Raw genomic sequence first — 24441 nt, forward strand, 5'->3', positions numbered from 1 at the left:
CGTTCTGCGCATGTGTGATCGGGGGCCTTTGATGGTCCAACCATTGATGGTCTCATAACGGCGATTAATAAACCATCGATGGTCGGTTAGCCTGTAGTTGGCCATTCCTAATCTAAATATCAGCTTTCATACCATGTAGTAAAAATCAATCTAGAACATTGCATGTCTTTTACAAAATAACAGTAAATGTATTGAGCAACTTGTTTATATAGAAAAATGTGGAGATTTCCTGCGGCAAATCCTTAAAACCTGCACCTGTCTCTGGTTAATGTCCCTCTTTAGCCTTCCAGCAGGAGTTCTCCATTAGCTCTTGTTTTCCTCCTTGGCCTGGGCTCCTGCTGTGCCCCTGTCAGCCTCTGGGGGCGCTGTGCCCTCCAGGTACGTGCAGAAGGGTCGCGCCTTCTGATTGGTCGCCGCACCATGGCCGGCCTGGAGGAGAACCGACGAATAATGGACGCAAACATCCCTCACGCCATCACCCAGACGACTATCGCCGCGGCCGCGGTCACGGTCCCGGGCTGCCCGCCGCTCACTCCCGCAGGCGCTGTGGCCCGACGTATAAAGCCGTTGGTGTTGCTTCCCACGCATGAGCCCGGCCAATCAGCGTGCGCGGTGCGGCGGTTGCTAGGCAGATTATGCTAATGGTGCGCCGCCATCGCCGCTGCAGCTACCATTCTGAGGTAAGGACGGGTTGGGATTTTTCATGTAAATGACAGAATGTGACGGCGGGAGAGCCGCGGCCGGGGCCCCAGGGGCCCGCACACACCCGAGGGGAGGTCGGGAGGGGGGTATGTCCCGGGGGCAGTGCGCCGGGTGGCTATCCGTGGCTGCGGCTTTTCTCGCCGTCCCCGTCCGGCGCTGTGCTGTGGGTCGGAACGGGGGTTGTTGTCGCCTTTAGTCCCACCCAAAATGGCGCTGGCGTCGGTTCTCCTGCACCTGGCGGCGGTGCGGCCGGCGGCTGGGGGGAAGCTGGGGTCCGTGTGCGGGGCCTCCCGGCTGCCCGCCGGCGCCCACTGGCCTAGGCTTCTCCCCGGGCCGGCCCCGCCGCACAGCGCCCGGTGGTACAGTCCGCCCCCGCCCCCTTGGAGCAGATGGGACGCCGCATCTTACCCGCAGCGGCCGGGGGAGGTTGTGGTGGGGACGGCGGGGATGCGGTGGAGGGGGCGGCCGGAGCGGCGAGGCCGGGGCCGCTGTGCGGTGGTGGCGGGGAGACGGGGCCGGTGCTCGGCGCTTATCGCTGCACTGGTCCGAGAGGAGGGGAGCTGGGAGCCCCCCGACCCGCCGTGTCCCCCCACCTCAGGATGGGGCCGCCCGCAGCCGCTCTCACAGTCTCCCTGGTGTCAGCGTCCCGTGCTGGGGGGGCGCATGTCATAGCCCAGTATGCCAGTGTCCCAGCCACTAGACTCATTATCTGCAATGTAGTGCCAGTCCCGGGTTACCTGTAATGTAATATAGTGCCAGGGGGTGCCAGTCCCGGGTTACCTGTGATATACTGCTAGGGGGTGCCAGTCCTGGGTTACCTGTAATATGGTGCCAGTCCTGGGTTACCTGTAATGTAATATAGTGCCAGTCCCGGGTTACCTGTGATATACTGCTAGGGGGTGCCAGTCCTGGGTTACCTGTAATATGGCGCCAGTCCTGGGTTGCCTGTAATGTAATATGGTGCCAGTCCCGGGTTACCTGCAATATAATGCTAGGGGGTGCCAGTCCCGGGTTACCTGTAATATAGTACCAGGTGGTGGCAGTCCCGGGTTACCTGTAATATAGTACCAGGTGGTGGCAGTCCCGGGTTACCTGTAATACAGTGCCAGTCCCGGGTTATCTGTATTATAGTGCCAGAATTATAGTACCAAGGGGGTGCCAGTCCTGGGTTACCTGTATTATAGTGTAAAGGGGTGCCAGTCCTGGGTTACCTGTATTATAGTGCCAGTCTTGGGTTACCTGTATTATAGTGCCAGGGGGGTGCCTGTCCTGGGTTACTTGTATCATGTTGTCAGTCCTGGGTTACTTGTATTATAGTGCCAGGGGTTGCTAGTCCTGGGTAACCTGTATTATAGTGCCAGTCCTGGGTAACCTGCATTATAGTGCGGGGGTGTGCCAGTCCCGGGTTACCTGTGATATACTGCTAGGGGGTGCCAGTCCTGGGTTACCTGTAATATGGTGCCAGTCCTGGGTTGCCTGTAATGTAATATAGTGCCAGTCCCGGGTTACCTGTGATATACTGCTAGGGGGTGCCAGTCCTGGGTTACCTGTAATATGGTGCCAGTCCTGGGTTACCTGTAATGTAATATGGTGCCAGTCCCGTGTTACCTGCGATATAATGCTAGGGGGTGCCAGTCCCGGGTTACCTGTGATATAGTGCCAGGGGGTGCCAGTCCCGGGTTACCTGTGATATAGTGCCAGGGGGTGCCAGTCCCGGGTTACCTGTGATATAGTACCAGGTGGTGGCAGTCCCGGGTTACCTGTGATATAGTACCAGGTGGTGGCAGTCTTGGGTTACCTGTAATATAGTACGAGGTGGTGGCAGTCCCGGGTTACCTGTAATATAGTACCAGGTGGTGGCAGTCCCGGGTTACCTGTAATACAGTGCCAGTCCCGGGTTATCTGTATTATAGTGCCAGAATTATAGTACCAGGGGGTGCCAGTCCTGGGTTAGCTGTATTATAGTGTAAAGGGGTGCCAGTCTTGGGTTACCTGTATTATAGTGCCAGTCTTGGGTTACCTGTATTATAGTGCCAGGGGGGTGCCTGTCCTGGGTTACCTGTATCATGTTGTCAGTCCTGGGTTACTTGTATTATAGTGCCAGGGGTTGCCAGTCCTGGGTAACCTGTATTATAGTGCCAGTCCTGGGTTACCTGCATTATAGTGCGGGGGGGTGCCTGTCCTGGGTAACCTGTATCATGTTGCCAGTCCTGGGTTACCTGCATTATAGTGCAGGGGTGTGCCTGTCCTGGGTTACCTGTATCATGTTGCCAGTCCTGGGTTACCTGTATTATAGTGCCAGTGGGGTGCCTGTCCTGGGTTACCTGTATCATTTTGCCAGTCCTGGGTTACCTGTAATATAGTGCCAGTCCCTATTTACCTGTAATATGGGGCCAGGGGGTGCCCATGCCAGCACTGGGTACTCTGTAATTTAATGCCAAGCTATACTAGTGCAAGTTACACGTTATCTGTAATGTTTCATGTTTTAAATAAATGTGTACTACAGTATTTGCAAATGCTCTGCTCTGGCAGTATCACACTATATATCTGCTTTGTCTTTCTCTCCCAAATGCACAAAAACTATCAAACTGTATTGTGGAAAGTGCCCCAAGATAAACGTACAGTATATTGTTTTTATTTCTTTTATTGCATGGTTTGGCACCAAAGCTTTTTGTACACAATTTAAGGCCATGGAATACCAGTGCCAGTCCCAGGTTATCACTGATATAATACTTATACCACATGCTGCCAGTTCCAGGTTATCTGTGCTACAATGTCAGGGGATACCAGTCCCAGGTTATCGCTAATATAAGACATAACCGTGCCAGTCCCAGGTTATCGCTAATATAAGACATACCAGTGCCAGTCCCAGGTTATTGCTAATATAAGACATACCAGTGCCAGTCCCAGGTTATTGCTAATATAAGACATACCAGTGCCAGTCCCAGGTTATTGCTAATATAAGACATACCAGTGCCAGTCCCAGGTAATCACTAATATAAGACATACCAGTGCCAGTCCCAGGTTATCACTAATATAAGACATACCAGTGCCAGTCCCAGGTTATCCTAATATTAGACATGCCAGTCCCAGGTTATCACTAATGTAAGACATACCAGTGCCAGTCCCAGGTTATTGCTATTATAAGACATACCAGTGCCAGTCCCAGGTTATCCTAATATTAGACATGCCAGTCCCAGGTTATCACTAATGTAAGACATACCAGTGCCAGTCCCAGGTTATTGCTATTATAAGACATACCAGTGCCAGTCCCAGGTTATCCTAATATAAGACATACCAGTGCCAGTCCCAGGTTATTGCTAATATAAGACATACCAGTGCCAGTCCCAGGTTATTGCTATTATAAGACATGCCAGTTCCAGGTTATTGCTAATATAAGACATACCAGTGCCAGTCCCAGGTTATTGCTAATATAAGACATGCCAGTTCCAGGTTATTGCTAATTTCTCTAACGTCCTAGTGGATGCTGGGGACTCCGTAAGGACCATGGGGAATAGACGGGCTTCGCAGGAGACATGGGCACTTTAAGAAAGAAGTTAGATTCTGGTGTGCTCTGGCTCCTCCCTCTATGTCCCTCCTCCAGACCTCAGCTGGGTGCTGTTCAGTGAGCTCTCCTGAGCTTGCTGTAAGAAAGTATTTTGTTAGGTTTTTTATTTTCAGGGAGCTCTGCTGGCAACAGACTCCCTGCATCGTGGGACTGAGGGGAGAGAAGCAGCCCTACTCTCTGCAGATAGGTCCTGCTTCTTAGGCTACTGGACACCATTCGCTCCAGAGGGATCGTACACAGGATCTCACCCTCGTCGTCCGATCCCAGAGCCGCGCCGCCGTCCCCCTCACAGAGCCGGAAGACAGAAGCCAGGAGAAGCAAGAGGACTTCGAAATCGGCGGCAGAAGACTCCAGTCTTCACTGAGGTAGCGCACAGCACTGCAGCTGTGCGCCATTGCTCCCACATACACCCACATACTCCGGTCACTGTAAGGGTGCAGGGCGCAGGGGGGGGGGACGCCCTGGGCAGCAATTAGGACCTCTTGGCAAAAGTTTGACATGTATACAGTTGGGCACTGTATATATGTATGAGCCCCCGCCATAATATTGTACATAAACGCGGGACAGAAGCCCGCCGCTGAGGGGGTGGGGCTTCTTCCTCAGCACTCACCAGCGCCATTTTTTCTCCACAGCTCCGCTGAGAGGAAGCTCCCCAGGCTCTCCCCTGAAGATACACGGTAGAAGAGGGTAAAAAAGAGAGAGGGGGGCACATAATTAGGCGCAAAAATCATTATTACAGCGGCTACTGGGTTAACACTAAGTTACTGTGTGATTCCTGGGTTATATAGCGCTGGGGTGTGTGCTGGCATACTCTCTCTCTGTCTCTCCAAAGGGCCTTGTGGGGGAACTGTCTTCAAAAGGAGCATCCCCTGTGTGTGTGGTGTGTCGGCATGTTTGACGAGGAAGGCTATGTGGAAACAGAGCGGGAGCAAATGAGTGTGGTATCTCCGCCGACGGTGCCGACACCTGATTGGATGGATATGTGGAAGGTTGTAAATGATAATGTTAATTCCTTGCATAAAAGGTTAGATAAAGCTGAAGCCTTAGGACAGTCAGGGTCTCAGCCCGTGCCTGATCCTATGTCGCAGAGGCCGTCAGGGTCTCCGAAGCGCCCACTATCCCAGATTGTTGACACTGATACCGACATGGATTCTGACTCCAGTGTCGATTACGATGATGCAAAGTTACAGCCTAAATTGGCTAAATCCATCCGTTATATGATTATAGCAATTAAGGATGTGTTGCACATCACAGAGGAAACCCCAGTCCCTGACAAGAGGGTGCATATGTATGGGGAAAAAAGGCAGGTGGTGACCTTTCCCCCTTCACACGAGCTAAATGAGTTATGTGAAAAGGCTTGGGAATCTCCAGATAAAAAACTGCAGATTTCTAAACGGATGCTTATGGCGTATCCTTTCCCGCCAACGGACAGGTTACGCTGGGAATCCTCCCCCAGGGTGGACAAAGCTTTAACACGCTTATCAAAGAGGGTAGCCCTGCCGTCACAGGATACGGCCACCCTGAAATATGCTGCGGATAGAAAGCAAGAGGGTACCCTGAAGTCCATTTATACACATTCAGGTAGCTTACTAAGGCCGGCAATTGCGTCGGCCTGGGTGTGTAGTGCTGTAGCAGCATGGACGGATACCTTATCTGAGGAACTTGATACCTTAGACAAGGATACTATATTAATGACCCTGGGGCATATAAAAGACGCTGTCCTATATATGAGAGATGCTCAAAGAGACATTAGCCTACTGGGCTCTAGGATAAATGCTATGTCGATTTCTGCCAGAAGGGTCCTGTGGACTCGGCAATGGACAGGTGATGCCGACTCAAAAAGGCACATGGAGGTTTTACCTTACAAGGGTGAGGAATTGTTTGGGGAGGGTCTCTCGGACCTGGTCTCCACAGCTACTGCTGGAAAGTCAAATTTTCTCTAACGTCCTAGTGGATGCTGGGGACTCCGTAAGGACCATGGGGAATAGACGGGTTCCGCAGGAGACTGGGCACTCTAAGAAAGATTTAGTACTACTGGTGTGCACTGGCTCCTCCCTCTATGCCCCTCCTCCAGACCTCAGTTAGAATCTGTGCCCGACCAGAGCTGGGTGCTTTTAGTGAGCTCTCCTGAGCTTGCTAATAAGAAAGTATTTTAGTTAGGTTTTTTATTTTCAGAGAGCTTCTGCTGGCAACAGACTCTCTGCTACGTGGGACTGAGGGGAGAGAAGCAAACCTACTAACTGCGGCTAGGTTGCGCTTCTTAGGCTACTGGACACCATTAGCTCCAGAGGGATCGAACACAGGACCTGACCTTGTCGTCCGTTCCCGGAGCCGCGCCGCTGTCCTCCTCGCAGAGCCAGAAGCCAGAAGCCGGCGGGTTGAAGAAAGAAGACGTCGAAATCGGCGGCAGAAGACTCAAGGGTGTCACAAGGGTGAGGAATTGTTTGGGGACGGTCTCTCGGACCTAGTTTCCACAGCTACGGCTGGGAAGTCAAACTTTTTGCCATATATTCCCTCACAGCCTAAGAAAGCACCGTATTACCAAATGCAGTCCTTTCGATCACAGAGAAGCAAGAAGGTCAGAGGTGCGTCCTTTCTTGCCAGAGGCAGGGGTAGAGGAAAGAAGCTGCACCATACAGCTAGTTCCCAGGAACAGAAGTCCTCCCCGGCTTTCACTAAATCCACCGCATGACGCTGGGGCTCCACAGGTGGAGCCAGGAGCGGTGGGGGCGCGTCTCCGAAATTTCAGCCACCAGTGGGTTCGCTCACAGGTGGATCCCTGGGCTATACAGATTGTGTCTCAGGGATACAAGCTGGAATTCGAAGTGATGCCCCCTCGCCGTTACCTCATATCGGCACTGCCAGCTTCCCCCATAGAAAGGGAAGTAGTGTTAGCGGCAATTCACAAGTTATATCTCCAGCAGGTGGTGGTGAAGGTTCCCCTCCTTCAACAAGGAAGAGGATACTATTCCACAATGTTTGTGGTACCGAAACCGGACGGTTCGGTCAGACCCATATTGAATTTAAAATCCCTGAACATTTATCTGAAAAGATTCAAGTTCAAAATGGAATCGCTCAGAGCGGTCATTGCAAGCCTGGAAGAGGGGGATTTTATGGTGTCTCTGGACATCAAGGATGCTTACTTGCATGTCCCCATTTATCCACCTCATCAGGAGTACCTCAGATTTGTGGTACAGGACTGTCATTACCAATTCCAGACGTTGCCGTTTGGGCTCTCCACGGCACCGAGAATATTTACCAAGGTAATGGCAGAAATGATGGTGCTCCTTCGAAAGCAAGGAGTCACAATTATCCCATACTTGGACGATCTCCTCATAAAGGCGAGGTCCAGAGAGCAATTGCTGATCAGCGTAGCACACTCTCAGGAAGTGTTGCAACAGCACGGCTGGATTCTGAATATTCCAAAGTCGCAGCTGATTCCTACGACGCGTCTGCCTTTTCTGGGCATGATTCTGGACACGGACCAGAAGAAGGTGTTTCTCCCGGCGGAGAAGGCTCAAGAGCTCGTGACTCTAGTCAGAGACCTCCTAAAACCGAAACAGGTGTCGGTGCATCGCTGCACGCGAGTCCTGGGAAAGATGGTGGCATCATACGAAGCCATTCCCTTCGGCAGGTTCCATGCGAGGATCTTTCAGTGGGATCTGTTGGACAAGTGGTCCGGATCGCATCTTCAGATGCATCGGCTGATCACCCTGTCCCCGAGGGCCAGGTTGTCTCTTCTGTGGTGGCTGCAGAGTGCTCACCTTCTCGAGGGCCGCAGGTTCGGCATACGGGACTGGGTCCTGGTGACCACGGATGCGAGCCTCCGAGGATGGGGGGCAGTCACTCAGGGAAGAAACTTCCAAGGGTTGTGGACAAGTCAGGCGGCTTGTCTGCACATAAATATCCTGGAACTAAAGGCCATATACAACGCCCTGAGTCAAGCGGAGCCTCTGCTTCGCAACCAACCGGTGATTCAGTCATACAACATCACCGCAGTGGCTCATGTAAACCGCCAGGGCGGCACAAGAAGCAGAGTGGCGATGGCAGAAGCCACCAGGATTCTTCGTTGGGCGGAGAATCACATGCAAGCACTGTCAGCAGTGTTCATTCCGGGAGTGGACAACTGGGAAGCAGACTTCCTCAGCAGGCACGACCTCCACCCGGGAGAGTGGGGACTTCATCACGAAGTCTTCACTCAGATTACAAATCGATGGGAACTGCCACAGGTGGACATGATGGCGTCCCGTCTCAACAAAAAGCTACAAAGGTATTGCGCCAGGTCAAGAGACCCTCAAGCGATAGCTGTGGACGCACTGGTAACACGGTGGGTGTTCCAGTCGGTCTATGTGTTTCCTCCTCTTCCTCTCATACCCAAGGTGCTTAGAATCGTAAGAAAAAGAGGAGTGAGAACAATACTCATTGTTCCAGATTGGGCAAGAAGGACTTGGTACCCGGAACTGCAAGAAATGCTCACAGAGGACCCATGGCCTCTGCCTCTCAGACAGGACCTGTTGCAACAGGGGCCCTGTCTATTCCAAGACTTACCGCGGCTGTGTTTGACGGCATGGCGGTTGAACGCAGGATCCTAGCGGAAAAAGGCATTCCGGATGATGTTATTCCTACGCTGATAAAGGCTAGGAAGGACGTGACAGCAAAACACTATCACCGTATATGGCGAAAATATGTTGCCTGGTGTGAGGCCAGGAAGGCCCCTACAGAGGCCAGGAAGGCCCCTACAGAGGAATTCCAGCTGGGCCGGTTCCTGCACTTCCTACAGTCTGGAGTGATGTGGTGTGTGTGGTGTGCTATGGGAGCAACGGCGCACAGCTGCAGTGCTGTGCTCTACCTTAATGAAGACAGGAGTCTTCAGCCGCCGTTTTTCATCTTTGTCTTCCGTCTTCTGGCTCTGCAAGGGGGACGGCGGCGCGGCTCCGGGAACGGACGATCGAGGCCGGGCCCTGTGTTCGATCCCTCTGGAGCTAATGGTGTCCAGTAGCCTTAGAAGCACAAGCTAGCTGCAAGCAGGTAGGTTTGTTTCTCTCCCCTCAGTCCCTCGTAGCAGTGAGTCTGTTGCCAGCAGATCTCACTGAAAATAAAAAACCTAACAAATACTTTCTTTTCTAGTTAGCTCCGGAGAGCCCACAATTAATGCATCCAGCTCTGGCCGGGCACAGATTCTAACTGAGGTCTGGAGGAGGGGCATAGAGGGAGGAGCCAGTGCACACCAGATATAGTACCTAATCTTTCTTTTAAGAGTGCCCAGTCTCCTGCGGAGCCCGTCTATTCCCCATGGTCCTTACGGAGTTCCCAGCATCCACTAGGACGTCAGAGAAAAGATTTTACTTACCGGTAAATCTATTTCTCGTAGTCCGTAGTGGATGCTGGGCGCCCGTCCCAAGTGCTGACTTCTTCTGCAATGCTTGTATATAGTTATTGCTTAAATAAGAGTTATGTTATAGTTGCATCAGGGTTGATCTGATGCTCTGTTGTTGTTCATACTGTTAACTGGGTAAAGTTATCACGAGTTATACGGTGTGATTGGTGTGGCTGGTATGAGTCTTACCCTGGATTCCCAAAATCCTTTCCTTGTACTGTCAGCTCTTCCGGGCACAGTTTCTCTAACTGAGGTCTGGAGGAGGGACATAGAGGGAGGAGCCAGAGCACACCAGAATCTAAATTCTTTCTTAAAGTGCCCATGTCTCCTGCGGAGCCCGTCTATTCCCCATGGTCCTTACGGAGTCCCCAGCATCCACTACGGACTACGAGAAATAGATTTACCGGTAAGTAAAATCTTATTATAAGACATACCAGTGCCAGTCGCAGGTTATTGCTAATATAAGACATACCAGTGCCAGTCGCAGGTTATTGCTAATATAAGACATACCAGTGCCAGTCCCAGGTTATCCTAATATAAGACATACCAGTGCCAGTCCCAGGTTATCCTAATATAAGACATACCAGTGCCAGTCCCAGGTTATCCTAATATAAGACATACCAGTGCCAGTCCCAGGTTATCCTAATATAAGACATACCAGTGCCAGTCCCAGGTTATCCTAATATAAGACATACCAGTGCCAGTCCCAGGTTATCCTAATATAAGACATACCAGTGCCAGTCCCAGGTTATCCTAATATAAGACATACCAGTGCCAGTCCCAGGTTATCCTAATATAAGACATACCAGTGCCAGTTCCAGGTTATCCTAATATAGGACATACCAGTGCCAGTCCCAGGTTATCGCTAATATAAGACATACCAGTGCCAGTTCCAGGTTATCCTAATATAAGACATACCAGTGCCAGTCCCAGGTTATCGCTAATATAAGACGTGCCAGTTCCAGGTTATTGCTAATATAAGACATACCAGTGCCAGTCCCAGGTTATTGCTAATATAAGACATACCAGTGCCAGTCCCAGGTTATTGCTAATATAAGACATGCCAGTACCAGGTTATTGCTAATATAAGACGTACCAGTACCAGGTTATCCTAATAGAAGACATACCAGTGCCAGTTCCAGGTTATCCTAATATAAGACATACCAGTGCCAGTTCCAGGTAATCACTAATATAAGAAATACCAGTGCCAGTCCCAGGTTATCCTAATATAAGACATACCAGTGCCAGTTCCAGGTTATCGCTAATATAAGACATACCAGTGCCAGTCCCAGGTTATTGCTAATATAAGACATACCAGTGCCAGTTCCAGGTTATCCTAATATAAGACATACCAGTGCCAGTCCCAGGTTATCGCTAATATAAGACGTGCCAGTTCCAGGTTATTGCTAATATAAGACATACCAGTGCCAGTCCCAGGTTATTGCTAATATAAGACATACCAGTGCCAGTCCCAGGTTATCCTAATAGAAGACATACCAGTGCCAGTTCCAGGTTATCCTAATAGAAGACATACCAGTGCCAGTCCCAGGTTATTCTAATAGAAGACATACCAGTGCCAGTCCCAGGTTATCCTAATATAAGACATACCAGTGCCAGTTCCAGGTAATCACTAATATAAGACATACCAGTGCCAGTTCCAGGTTATCCTAATATAAGACATACCAGTGCCAGTCCCAGGTTATCCTAATATAAGACATACCAGTGCCAGTCCCAGGTTATCCTAATATAAGAAATACCAGTGCCAGTCCCAGGTTATCCTAATATAAGACATACCAGTGCCAGTTCCAGGTAATCACTAATATAAGACATACCAGTGCCAGTTCCAGGTTATCCTAATATAAGACATACCAGTGCCAGTCCCAGGTTATCCTAATATAAGACATACCAGTGCCAGTCCCAGGTTATCCTAATATAAGAAATACCAGTGCCAGTCCCAGGTTATCCTAATATAAGACATACCAGTGCCAGTTCCAGGTTATCCTAATATAGGACATACCAGTGCCAGTCCCAGGTTATCGCTAATATAAGACATACCAGTGCCAGTCCCAGGTTATTGCTAATATAAGACATACCAGTGCCAGTTCCAGGTTATCCTAATATAAGACATGCCAGTCCCAGGTTATCGCTAATATAAGACGTGCCAGTTCCAGGTTATTGCTAATATAAGACATACCAGTGCCAGTCCCAGGTTATTGCTAATATAAGACATACCAGTGCCAGTTCATCCTAATAGAAGACGTGCCAGTCCCAGGTTATCAGCAATATAAGACCTGTGCCAGTGAAAGCAGAGAGTATACTAGTGCCAGTCCCAAGTGATTTACCAGTAATATAAGATCAGGGAATTATGGGGTTTGTCCTGTCTTATTTATCAGTATTATATGGCCAATGGTACAAGTGCTGGGTTGGGTAATTTATCAGTGTTCTAACCAGGGGATATCCATAAATTCCGAAATACAGAATTTTTTGAGTGAGATCGTGAAACCTTTGTTTTCTGATGGCACAATGTACACAGTTATTAAAAATATTGTATTAAATGACCTTCAGGCTGTGTGTATAAGGTATATATGAAACATAAATGCATTCTGTGCTTAGATTTGGGTCCCATTGCCATGGTATCTCATTATGGTATGCAATTATTCCAAAATACGGAAAAATCCCATATCCAAAATACCTCTGGTCCCAAGCATTTTGGATAAGGGATACTCAACCTGTAATCTAAAACCAGGGAATGCAAGTGCTGGTCCTGTGTTATTAGCAATATAACAACTGGGAGTACAAGATTTGCTCCTGGTTTATTTATCTGTAATATTTAACATCAGTATTTATTTATTAACCGTTTTTTACATAGCGCCGCAAATTCTGTAGCGCTTTACAAACAGTGATAGAAAAAAACTAGGTAATAGAAAGGAGCACAAATTGATATAGCGCACTCAGAGTTAACATACATCCCTAAGCTTGCGTGATTGATGTAAATACATAAAGGATTCACCCTTTTTAGTCTTGAGTTACATTGTAGCTATTCATCCCAACTTGATATACTGCAACATCCAATACCAATAAGTTGTATCTGAAAAAAAACCCAAGTGTTTCTCTTGCCCCACAGATTCAAATAATATTGATGGGTTAGAGAGACACAATATTAAACGAAATATAGGGGGTAATTCAGGTCTGATTGCTGCTGTGTGTTTACGTATGCACCGCACCAGTGCGTCGCACGGCTGCAACTGGGATCGCCGGTCAGTGACTGGATTGTGCGAAGGATCCATTCGCACGGGCGTTCGCAAGGAGATTGACAGGAAGAGGCCGTTTGTGGGTGGTAACTGACCGTTTTCAGGGAGTGTCTGGAAAAACGCAGACGGGCTCAAGCGTTTTCAGGGAGGGTGTCTGACGTCAGCTCCGGACCCGATCAGTAGCATTCTGTGGCACAGGATAAGTAAGTCCTGGGCTGTGCAGAGACTACACAAACTGATCTTTGTGCAGCTCTGTAACAGAAGCGATCGCACACTTGCACAGCGATTTCCCCTCCCCCTGTAGGCGGCGACTATCTGATCGCAGGGCAGCAAAAGACGCAGCTCAGCGATCAGATCTGAATTAGGCCCATAGTGTAGTAATCCTTTTGGAGCCTGGCAGTTAGGACATAAAGTTGCACTTACAAGATAATGGAAGATAATAAACGTGGATGGTATCGTTCCAAAAAGGCAAGCAGCTCCCAGTTAATGAATTCCTCCTTTTTCTTCTATACAATCAGAAATGGACCTGAGGATATAAACCTCTTGTCCCTGAACACTCCTCAGTGTGAAAGTTTAGAGAGGTATAGGGAAAAAAGATGTTCAGAAGTAGTTCTTAAAAACATAAGTTTTAATACATGATTGCCTAAAAATAACAGAATAAGCAGCATAATAAAATACTCATTCAGTGGCAAACCGCAACAATGACCAGGTTTCCGTCACCTTCCCAGATGGAACAGAGTGGGAGATAGAGGTGAAGTCCGGTAATTCAGCCCCCTGACAGGATGCCCTGTTGACCGCTTGTCACCTGGAGTCAGCACAATAATACCCCTTTCACAATGCCAATGCCGGATCCCACCCGGGAATTGGAAGCGGGTCCTTCCCGGGTGGGATCCGGCATTGGCAGCTGCTGCAGGCTTTCCCGACCTGGCAATAAGCCGGGCGGGTTGCCATTGCAGCAGGAAGGGGGGGAGCCGGCGGCGGCACTGAGAGATGAGCTCATCTCTGCGCCGCCTCTCCCTATCTAGTAAACGGGTCCCGGGTCGCATCAACCCTGTAGCCCGTTTACGCAGCCAATGACCCGGTATTCAACTGCTTTATACCCGTGTTGAATTGCCGGGTCAGGCGACCCGCGATTTCGGCAAGGCCCCTTTCACACCGCACGCTGACCCGGCAGTATGCAGGGGCGATACCGGGTTATTTTGCGGTGTGAAAGGGGTATAAGTAGTCCTGCTTAACGCGTTTCAGACCGCTAGGGTCCTTCTTCAGAAGCATGCAGGACAGTTCAATAGTGTGTATGTGTATATGTATATGTGTGTGTGTATATGTGTATGTGTGTATGTGTATATATACATAATATACAAGCCCAGCTGATGTTAATCGCCGCTCACCGGCGTTTCTGTGCAACTACGCATGTGCGAATCGGCCGGAAGACTACATGCGTTTCACCTGCGTTCCAGCAGGCGGAGAGACCGGAAATCGGCGTTTCTCATGTGCACACCGGCAGAGTCCAGGAAAACTAGGTAATAACAGACAGACATAAAGGTTTTCCTTTGTTATTGTTTCTATAAGAATAGAGTATATAAATACCAGTACTGCTTTATTGAATAATAATATAAAACCAGGAAATACGTGTGCTGGTCCTGGATTAATCCGTTATATAATGGCTGAGGATCCAAGCTCGGGTTCCAGGTTTTATCAGTAATTTAACACCAGGGATACAAGTGATGGTTATTGTGTAGTAATATAAATCCAGGGGATCTGAGTAATGGTCCCAGTTTGTTTATAGGGGATGCAGTCAGAATACCGACAGTGGGATCCCAATGGTCAGAATCCCGATGGATCCCGAAGGTAAGTACAGGGTTTAGGCTGCGGGATGGGTTGGTTAGGGTAGGGTTAAAATACTGGTATCCGTGGGGATGCTGGTGCCGACACCCTGACCGTCGGCATATTGACTGCTAGGATTTTCTACCCAACCTGTTTATAGTACTATAAAACCAGACAATATAAATGCGGGTCCTGGTTTATGAAATCCTACTATAATATCAAGGGAAATGAGTGCCAGACCTGGATTATTTATCGGTATTAAATGGCCAGGGGATACAAGTATCGACCCTGGGTTATTTAACAGTATTATAACATAAAGTGGATGCTATTTTATTTATATAGCATCAACATACTCTGCGATGAATGACAATTGAATGCTGGAACAATAATAAAACAAGGCTGGTTATTACCATACAGACATAGTGGTACTTCTCACAATATTACTGTCTACAGGAAAGTTTGATATGAGATCGTGGTGCCACATGCGGCATAATTGGTCCTGCAGGGCTATAATGGGAAGAAGTGCTTATTGAGGCTACATGATCCAGTCATACCGTAATATTTTGGGACTAGATGGTTGGGAATATAGGGCCTAATTCAGACCTGATCGCAGCTGCAAAAAAATTCTCTGATGGGAAAAACCATGTGCAGTGCAGGTTAGGCAGGTGTAACATGTGCAGAGAGAGTTAGATTTGGGTGGTGTGTGTTCAGTCTGCAATCTAAATTGCAGTGTAAAAATAAAGCAGCCAGTATTTACCCTGCACAGAAACAAAATAACCCACCCAAATCTAACTCTCTCTGCACATGTTATATCTGCCCCCCCCTGCAGTGCACATGGTTTTTCCCAACTGCTAAAAAATTTCCTGCTGCGATCAACTTGGAATTACCCCCCATGTGCAGTGCAGGTGGGGCAGATGTAACATGTGCAGAGAGAGTTAGATTTGGGTGGGTTATATTGTTTCAGTGCAGGGTAAATACTGGCCGCTTTATGTTTATTTTTACATTGCAATTTAGATTTCAGTTTGAACACACCCCACCCAAATCTAACTAGAGAAAAGTTTTTTGCTACTGCGATCAGGGGGTAAATTTACTAAGATGTGAGTTCTATTTAAGATGGGATGTTGCCCATAGCAACCAATCAGATTCTACTTCTCATTTATCTAGCACCTTCTAGAACATAATACCTGGAATCTGATTGGTTGCTATGGGCAACATCACATCTTAAATAAAACTCCCATCTTAGTAAATTTACCCCCAGGTCTGAATTAGGCCTTTAGAAAGAGAACAAATGTGAGTTTGAGTAAATTATGTAGTGACGTTGTGGTATTGGGGTAGAATAGAGGGATGGCAAGCTGGTAATTATGGGAGGAAGATAAGATGGGGTTTCTGGAATCTGATTTTCTGCCAACAGATGGGGGTTTTCAGTGATCACTTGAATATTTTGGAGTATCCGGAAAATCTTATGTGAGGGGAGAGTTCCATAGATTGGGTGCAGCCACGCAAAGTCCCAGAATGGGAGTACGTAATTGGTGTGGATGAGAAGGGCTGGGCAGGAATAGCGCGCAGGAGCGTCCATTGGCGGTTGCCTGTATGTGACTTTATGCTACAAACTCCTTACCTCGTGCACATATTTCCTGTTGTCAGATGCCCACGTTTAGCATCCGTGCACACTGAAAATACTGACTTAGGGGTCTATTTACGAAGCCTTGGATGGAGATAAAGTGGACGGCCATAAAGTACCAGCCAATCAGCTCCTGACTGCCATGTCACAGGCTGTGTTTGAAAAATGGCAGGCGCTGGTTGTTTGGGACTTCATCCAAGGCTTCGTAAATAGACCCCACAGTTACCTGTTCGTTTCTGATTTGCTTCCTCCACAGAATCAGGCCCATAAAGTGTTACAGATGGTGAAGATTAGAGGTCTAGGACTGAGCCTTGTGGCTGTCTGGTAGAGACACTGTAGCATCAGTTTGATAAGCAAGGCGGGAGCCAGGATTGGGCTGTATCCTGAAGACACAGGGAATGCAGAATTTGTAGAAGTGCCGGTCCTGGCTTTTTGAACTGTCATATAAGACCAAGGAATACAAGTGCTGGCTTTTGGTTACTGAGCCGTAAAATAAGAGCAGGTGTTAGAAGTGCTCTTCATGGGTTATTGAATACTAGTAAAGGGATCCAGAATTTGCTGGGTCACCTCAGTGCCTGCTCGCTCCATCCCTTCGCCCCCCACTGTGTCCCACGCCACCTCCCGCAGTGTATAGCGTGTCTCCCTGATTCCCCGCCCCTCTTCTGTAATAACTCCACCTCCACACTTCCTGTGTTCCTGGCAGCACATTTCTCCTCTCCTGGCTCCTGCTAGACTAAAAAGGTGTCTCATCACCCTAGCAGTGGTAGCTGTTAAGGCTCATGCTATTTAACAGTGTAGTAGAAGAGTTTATTCTATGGGCCTAACTCAGACCTGATCGCAGCAGCAAAATCTTTCTCTAATAGGCAAAACAATGTTGCACTGCAGGTGGGGCAGATATAACATGTGCAGAGAGAGTTAGATTTGGGTGGGTTATATTGTTTCCGTGCAGTGTAAATACTGGCTGCTTTATTTTGACACTGCAATTTAGATTTCAGCTTGAACACACCCCACCCAAATCTAACTCTCTCTGCACACGTTACATCTGCCCCCCCTGCACTGCACCTGGTTTTGCCCATTAGAGGAAAATTTTATTTTGCAGTCAACCTTGAATTAGGTCCTTAAGTCCTAGGAAAACCGAAAATACAAAGCTTGAGTCATGAATAAACACCAACATCTGATAGTGGTTTGGTCCAGGGAGCTGTCCATTTGCCAGTATACAGACTGGTAGGATTCCAATCCCAACCAGCCCCTTTAAGTGAATTGAGGGTATACGTAGAAGTTGTTGTTTTTCATTAATGACCGAGATACCGTTCATATCTTTGAGTGTGGAGGCCCCGGCGATGAACGATGCGCGGCCCCGCGCTCGTTTATCACAGATGCCCCGTCGCCTGTGCATGCAGGCCAATATGGATAATCTCGTCCATATTTGCCTGCACTGCTATGCAGCCGTGTGACGGGGGGAGTGAAGTAACTTCACTGCCCCCCCTGCCGCCAGGTCGGCCGTATCCGCCGTCGGGCAGCTCGGCGGCGGATCGTTAAATGTGTAGGGCCCATGAGTGTTTGATGGTTTTTTGGTGTTAAAATTTCTCTACCAGCACGTAGACCCCCCAGTTGGTGCACCGAATTCGCTGGCCACGCTTCAGGCAAGGCGCCTCGCTCCACTCCGCTTGGCACAGGTTACCGTTCTCAATTGTAGTCCGCGTTGATGGTAAAGCATGAAAAAGTCTTATAAATGGAACATGGTTTTATTGTATTTATTCTTGTTGTTATGCGCAGAGTATAGACTACAGAGAATGAATTTTGTCTGCAATCAGCCCCAGTTAAGCCTTTAGCTATTGCTTAAATTCATTACATCTTCCGTTTGCAAGATTTCCACTGAGAGCAAATGCTTTGGTACAAAGCTTTCCGCTGAGAGAGATGCCATGTGTTGGCGGCACAACCCAATCTAATAATGCTGAACCCCTGAGTAATACTTTGTCTGTCTCCATCCGTGATGCGCTGTACCCCTGCTGCATCAGCCTTAGCGGAGAGCCCAGAATTGTGATGGTTTACTTAACCTGTAGTCACAAGTGACCGCGTCGTTTCCCCGTCGGGTTAAGCAGGATCTGTGAGGCTCTGTACACAATGGCTATTTTATGTGCATCTTAATACTTGCAATTGTAATAGCGGCGTGTTGTCTTGTTTCAAGTCGCACGCATACATTAACACGCCTTAACCGCTATGTGTGGGACTTGGTGCTTAGCGTGTGTCAGACATAGGGACCCAGCATTTGTGCACAGCTGATAAATGTGGGGTTCCTAAGGCTTATATACGCTGAGTGCAGAACGCTCCACAGTACCACCACCGTACATTGGTTCTCCCATATGTCAGACATCATGTTTGCTTATACTTGCATTTATCATGAAGCTTTCATCCAGTTCTCTTGTGCTGATTAAATGGGCAATGCACAAACCTGGTACCGTAGAAATCAATGTGACGCATTGGCCATCTGTTTTTCCAGAGCATGTCCACAAGTCCTTAGCGTTTGTCCCACCATTTACAGTGATGATATTGGCACAGTCTTTGACTCATTTGAAGAACTGTTTACTAACGGGCCTGCAGGTATTTCCGTTACGCCAACAATTACCTTCATTAAATTGTGCAAGACTGATCTGTACCTGTTGCTTGCTGTAGATGAGCACATCGGAGCAGAGAGTTAGCCACATGTGGGTATATTCGCTTTATCCCCATCTAGCAGATGTAAGAATCTTGCTGTGTGCTTTGCAATGCATGTCAGACCTTCTCTTCTATATCATCTTTCCACCAAGGAGTGCCGATGTACAGGCGGTAGCTGGTGCTGGAGGGACCCCGCAGCCGGCCTATATTAGTAACAGCAGGCAGCCTTCTCTGGTCTGGAGAACTGGCAAAGGGGAAATCTTGCAGACCGTGCTAACCGCATATGGCGTTTAGCACGTTTGGCGCACCACAGGGGGATCTTAGTGAAAAGGGTAGAGAGAGGGCTTTTCATTTGAAAACGTATATTACAAATAGGTAATCTTTTAATAGTTACAAACCCAGTGACCCCTCCCCACTAAAGATAGGTCCACTTTAACAGTAGGTAGTTATAGACATTCAGTATGTATAGGGGTCACTACTATTGATTGTGGGGCCTCTGATTTATTCCGATCCGTTCTCTGTGTACTGTATTGCATCTGTGTGATTGCTTTGAAATGCAGATGAGCGTCTGCTCAGTATGCATAAAGCGTGAATTTATATTGACAAGTCCTAACAAGCCAGCAGCAGCCTTTCCTGACAGCCAGGAGTAGTCCTAGAACCATCAGCTGGGCAAATAGTTATTGCACTCTAGCGGTTAGGTGCTGGCTTCCTGGCACCCATTGTGCAGCAAGGCGGTGTAATGTATGCTAATATTGAGCCACTCCAGACAGCTGGACGCGTTTCACTCCGGAAACAAAGCCCCACATTTATGCAGAGCTATTATTAGCCACTTTATGTTGTACTGAAGGCCATGTTAATTATACATAATAAGAACTTTGCACTTATCACAAGTTCTTAGACCATTGCAGAGGGAGAGTGTAATACATCACCGCAGTCATTACTGGGCAGGTTTAAGTGGATCTCATTTGAATGTGCTCCAGAAAGATGAGAACGTAGCAGTCGGTCTGACCACTTTAAACCACTGTTTGGTAATAATAAGACCAGTTTCCTTGCGCTAGAAGCCTCTCGTGTACACAGTTCTGTAATGCAGCTGAAATGGCCCCTGATCTCAGACGTGGCCTCATATAAATCCCTTCATTCACTTTCTTGAGAATAACCTTTCTACTTATTCTGTAATTCACCATTGTCCTATATAGGTTACAGTTACCAGCTGACGGCTAGGAAAATACTGCGGAGCCAGCGGTTTTTGCTGCACCTGTCTCCAGCATTTTGTTGCAGCCATGCATTTTATGCGATGGGAATCCGATTACTAATCTCATATCACTAACGATACTTGTTTTGTCATTTGTCTGAGCAGCTGTCCAAGCATGAATACTTTGATAAATAGCCCTGAAAAAAACATACCATGTACAGCGATTAGGAATGATACTTTTCGGGGGACTCACTGCCACCAATGTTACATAGTGATATATGTACTAAGCCTGGGATAGTGGTAACACGGAGAGAGGTAAAGTACCAGCCAAACACACCCTGTAATATGACAGGGGCTGATAGTTTACCACTCTCCAAGGCTTTGTACCTCTGGCACATAGACTTTTTCCCAATTTAGGAGCCCATTTACTCTATTCCTGTATGTGGAGTTTTTTTAATATTATTTTATTTCCTTACGGTTAGTCGTGAATAAATTGTCCTAAATTTGTAAGGCGCGACAAATGATCCAGAGCACCGTACATTCAACCGTATTAAACAAAAAACAAAAAAAACAAAAAATGACCGTAACAAAGACGGCAACAAATAATACAAACACAAAATGATATAATGACCAGTCAACAACAGATTCAGTTTAAACAGACCATAGCAATGCTGTTCCAGCTGTTGCTAATACATTGAGTACCAGCGGTAAGTAGCACCCATTTGAGGTAGGCCAGTTCTTGGGACCATGGGCTGGTGGGACAGGGATGCAGTTGTAGGAAGGAAAACACCAGGGAGGAGGGCCCTGCTTGTGAGAGCTTACATCCTAGAGGGTAGAGGGTACAAAGTGGGCTGTAGAGATAGTAGTGGAGGCACCGGAGTTAGAAAGGTTGATAGGTTTGAATGAAGAGGTGAGTTTTAAGGACACTTTTTATTATTATCCTTTATTTGGGTTACATACTATTTACTGGCAGCGGGGTGAGCGCTAAGATTCCCATTGGGGGCGTTTTGCGCTCACCGCGCTGCGGGCACAGTCTCACTCTGTGGGTGTTGTGGACACCCACGAGTGGGAATAGCCCTGTGTGCCGGGGATTCCGGCGTCTGTATCCTGACCGCCGGAGTTCCGACAGCTAGTAAATTGATTGCATCTCCCTTTATTTATATGGCGCCGCAAGCGGTTCGCATTGTCTTACAGAGTACATAAACAAAACAAGTGATACAGTGATCTAACATTGCAGGACACGGACAAGGGTTATAAACATTGCTGGATCAGCAGCCATAATACCCAAATGAACAGTGGGGCGGCCAAACCTAAAGCTTTGGTGCTGTTATAGGCTGTGGGGAGATGATGATGGTGTAAGTGAGGAAAGAGGGCCCTGCTGGTGAAAACTTACAATCTAAAGGCGAATCTAATAGCATTTGGGTGTGGAGCAGAATGGCCAAAATCCTGGAGGCGGGAGTGCGAAGGGGTAATCTAGAGTGGTTGGCAGAGCAGAAGGGGTAAGAGGGGAATGCAGGGTAAATGCATTATTTTGCGTGTCTGCAACCTTGTCTCCTGCAGGCCATTGTCTGGGTTTTGTTATTTCTTTGTTTACCTGTGCTGTTAAATGTCACGTAACTATCGCTCCATACATGTTATCTCTTTAGATGGGTGTGGTGCGCCGGGAGCTGCTTCTATTTCTGTTTGTAAAAATATCTAGTCCAACTATTTTGTAATTTACCTGTATATAATGGCATTTATTTTCTATATTATACATACATTTTTATTTTTTTAGGAAACAATAATATTAAAATTGGTGAAATCACGGATGTATCTAATTTGTATGAACAACCGTTTTTTTGTTTTTTTTTGTGTTCGTTTGGGAGCAAATGGTCAATTGTCATTTGCTTTCATCCATTACCAGATTTTCATTCCAACCATCCAGACCTGCCAGATAATTGTATAGTGTATGCCCAGCTTAAGTCACAGATCGGCTGTAGGAAGTGCTACAATGATTTCTGTCAGTCACACCAGTAATTTAAGGGGCTGAATTATTGGCAGTTATAAAATATTATTTGGCTGCCTTAAACCCTAGAATGTTTTCTAGTAAAAGTACTGAATGACTGTTATGTAGATGGGTTAAAGCAAACAGGATAACGCTACTCACCATCACACCAACATTACATGCAAGAGTGTGTGCCGCCCCCCGTCCCCCCCCCAACCATCGCCATGGGAGGGATTGAGTATTTCATATACATTGCTCTAGCATGTAAAGTGTCTGCGACACTTCTCTGGTTGTGGGTGTTACTCCAATTTGTGTGGGGAGGAGAGGCAATATTGCAGGGCCACTGAGAAAGATGCTACGGAGATAATTGCTCCCTGTCATTCGGTGTCCTGTTCCCTTGTGGCTAGTAATGGTGTGTTGTCCTGTCACTTACACGTGCAGCAAACTGCCTAACATCCCTGTCGCTGGGTTACAGGGGTGCAGCCGCTTGTGTTTTGTTTTAACCATTTCCCTGCATCCAGAATGTCTGATAGTATAAAATTAATGTCCAGGCTTCCTGATGATGATTCATGGGGAGGCGTGTGAGCCTGGCGGAAAACGAGGCTCCCTGCCAGGAAAGAACAGACGGATAACAATGTATTTGCAGGGCCTGGCAATGAATCTGTTGATGAACCAGTAGCTGCTTGCTCTACACAGTAAATAGAATGAGGCTGATGGCTTAGTGATCCGTGCAATTAAAGGCGGCTATTCCCATTGGGACAGGCATAGAATTTCTGATTAGCTGTCCTTATTTTCACTTGGCGCGTGGCAGGCTAGCTGATGCGGGCTGTATATAACGGTCATGATAGTGGTTTAATGGACAGGTCCCTTTATAGAGTTCTCTTTATGGCCTGTTGCTGGATTGTGCTTGTGGCGCCCCCAGCTGGAATATGTTGTGCAGAGTAGATGGAACGCGTGGACCTTCCTGTTACCTGCATTTTCTGCTTCTGAACCCTAAGGCCTTCATTAGCCGAGCATTGCTAAAGTCAAGTATTCTTTTTTTTCTTTTTTTTTAACAAAAAGACGCCGCTGTGACTTATTAGCTCAAATTATTTTTCATTAAATTGTTACCAAAACCAACAAGTGTCCATAGAATTGGGGTAAACTGTGAGGGGGGACGTCTGTGATCGCTCATGATGAACACCCTAGCACGCAGTGAGTGTAGTCAGGTGCCGTCATGAGTTGCACCAGTACGGTGCATAGCAAGGAACCCGAACCAAATTTCCAGGATATACGGCTGCAATTTGCCATACGTTGTAGCCAGAACCCACTGCACATATGTGCTAAATGTTTAGTGAATTTCATATGCTTCGTTCTGGGGGAGAAATCCACTTATTAGTGTCTGGCAAGTCACCAATACTGACGGCAGATTGGAGGCATCTGTGTCTGCACCTTGAACCTCCCTTCTTGTCTGGTATGGAACGAAGAAAACTGCCATTTATGTGCCCCACAGAGCAGCAGAGGGACTCCTGTCTTTCTATATTTACATACAAAGCTGGCCGATTACAGGGCTCCTGGCATTACTTTGAAGCAGGAGAAATAATTCTGCATAGCGCAGGATCATGGTTTGCTGCCCCCTTTATAAGGAATCCATCATCCGGAGAATGGCTGAGTAGGTTTATTCCCTTCCCATCATGTAATGAATTAGTCAGGCAGGTGCGAGCGCCACTTTCTGCGTGGGAGGCTCCTGCAGGAATTGGCTGCTGTCTTCTTACTGCTTCTTATACTGCTATGCTTATAACTTATTGCTGGAGCTCTGATGTGTAACACACAGGGAGTGACTTGTGTCCCTTCTAACCAGCTGCAAACGTATATAATCTGGCACATGACTGGCCGCCTTACATTAGCACAGGAGCAGAACGCAGCACCGTGTTTTCCCCAAAGGCACTATAACCTTTTTCCTTTATATAATTGTGTGTAGTTCAGGAGGGGGTATATATGACCATAGTTGTGTTTCGCTCCCTGCAGGCTATTGGGCAATATTAGGCAGTTGTAACTGTATCCTGTTTTCTGGTTGTTGTTCTATTCCCGACCTCCGCTCTCATTGTGATGTCACACCGTACTCACAGGGGCTACATCTCCACCTCTGCCTACTACCGCACCACACTCCCAAATATAAAAATATGGCTAGTCTACATCTTGGTCTTGATTCCATCTGTGTATGGATCTCATTTTCAGCACGCAACACATGCACGAATCCCAGGCGCCTCTCCACTTGCGACTAAGTG

The 24441-nt window shown here is 47.7% G+C and overlaps 1 protein-coding gene across 3 annotated transcripts in view; it reads left to right on the forward strand.

Annotated features, from left to right (window-relative positions):
• The first annotated feature begins 385 nt into the window (after nt 1-385).
• The window catches only part of PRDM10 (PR/SET domain 10), a 118039-nt gene continuing 93983 nt past the window's right edge, over nt 386-24441 (forward strand). For 2 of the 3 annotated variants that reach the window (XM_063943643.1, XM_063943644.1), the window contains exon 1: nt 387-680. The gene's annotated coding sequence lies outside the window, so the exon portion shown is untranslated. Of the gene's footprint in view, nt 681-24441 lie in introns of all 3 variants that reach the window. The other variant, XM_063943645.1, reaches the window with a different exon arrangement.

This window comes from Pseudophryne corroboree, chromosome 10, assembly GCF_028390025.1.
Source record: "Pseudophryne corroboree isolate aPseCor3 chromosome 10, aPseCor3.hap2, whole genome shotgun sequence".
In the NCBI taxonomy this organism is placed as follows: Eukaryota; Metazoa; Chordata; class Amphibia; order Anura; family Myobatrachidae; genus Pseudophryne; species Pseudophryne corroboree.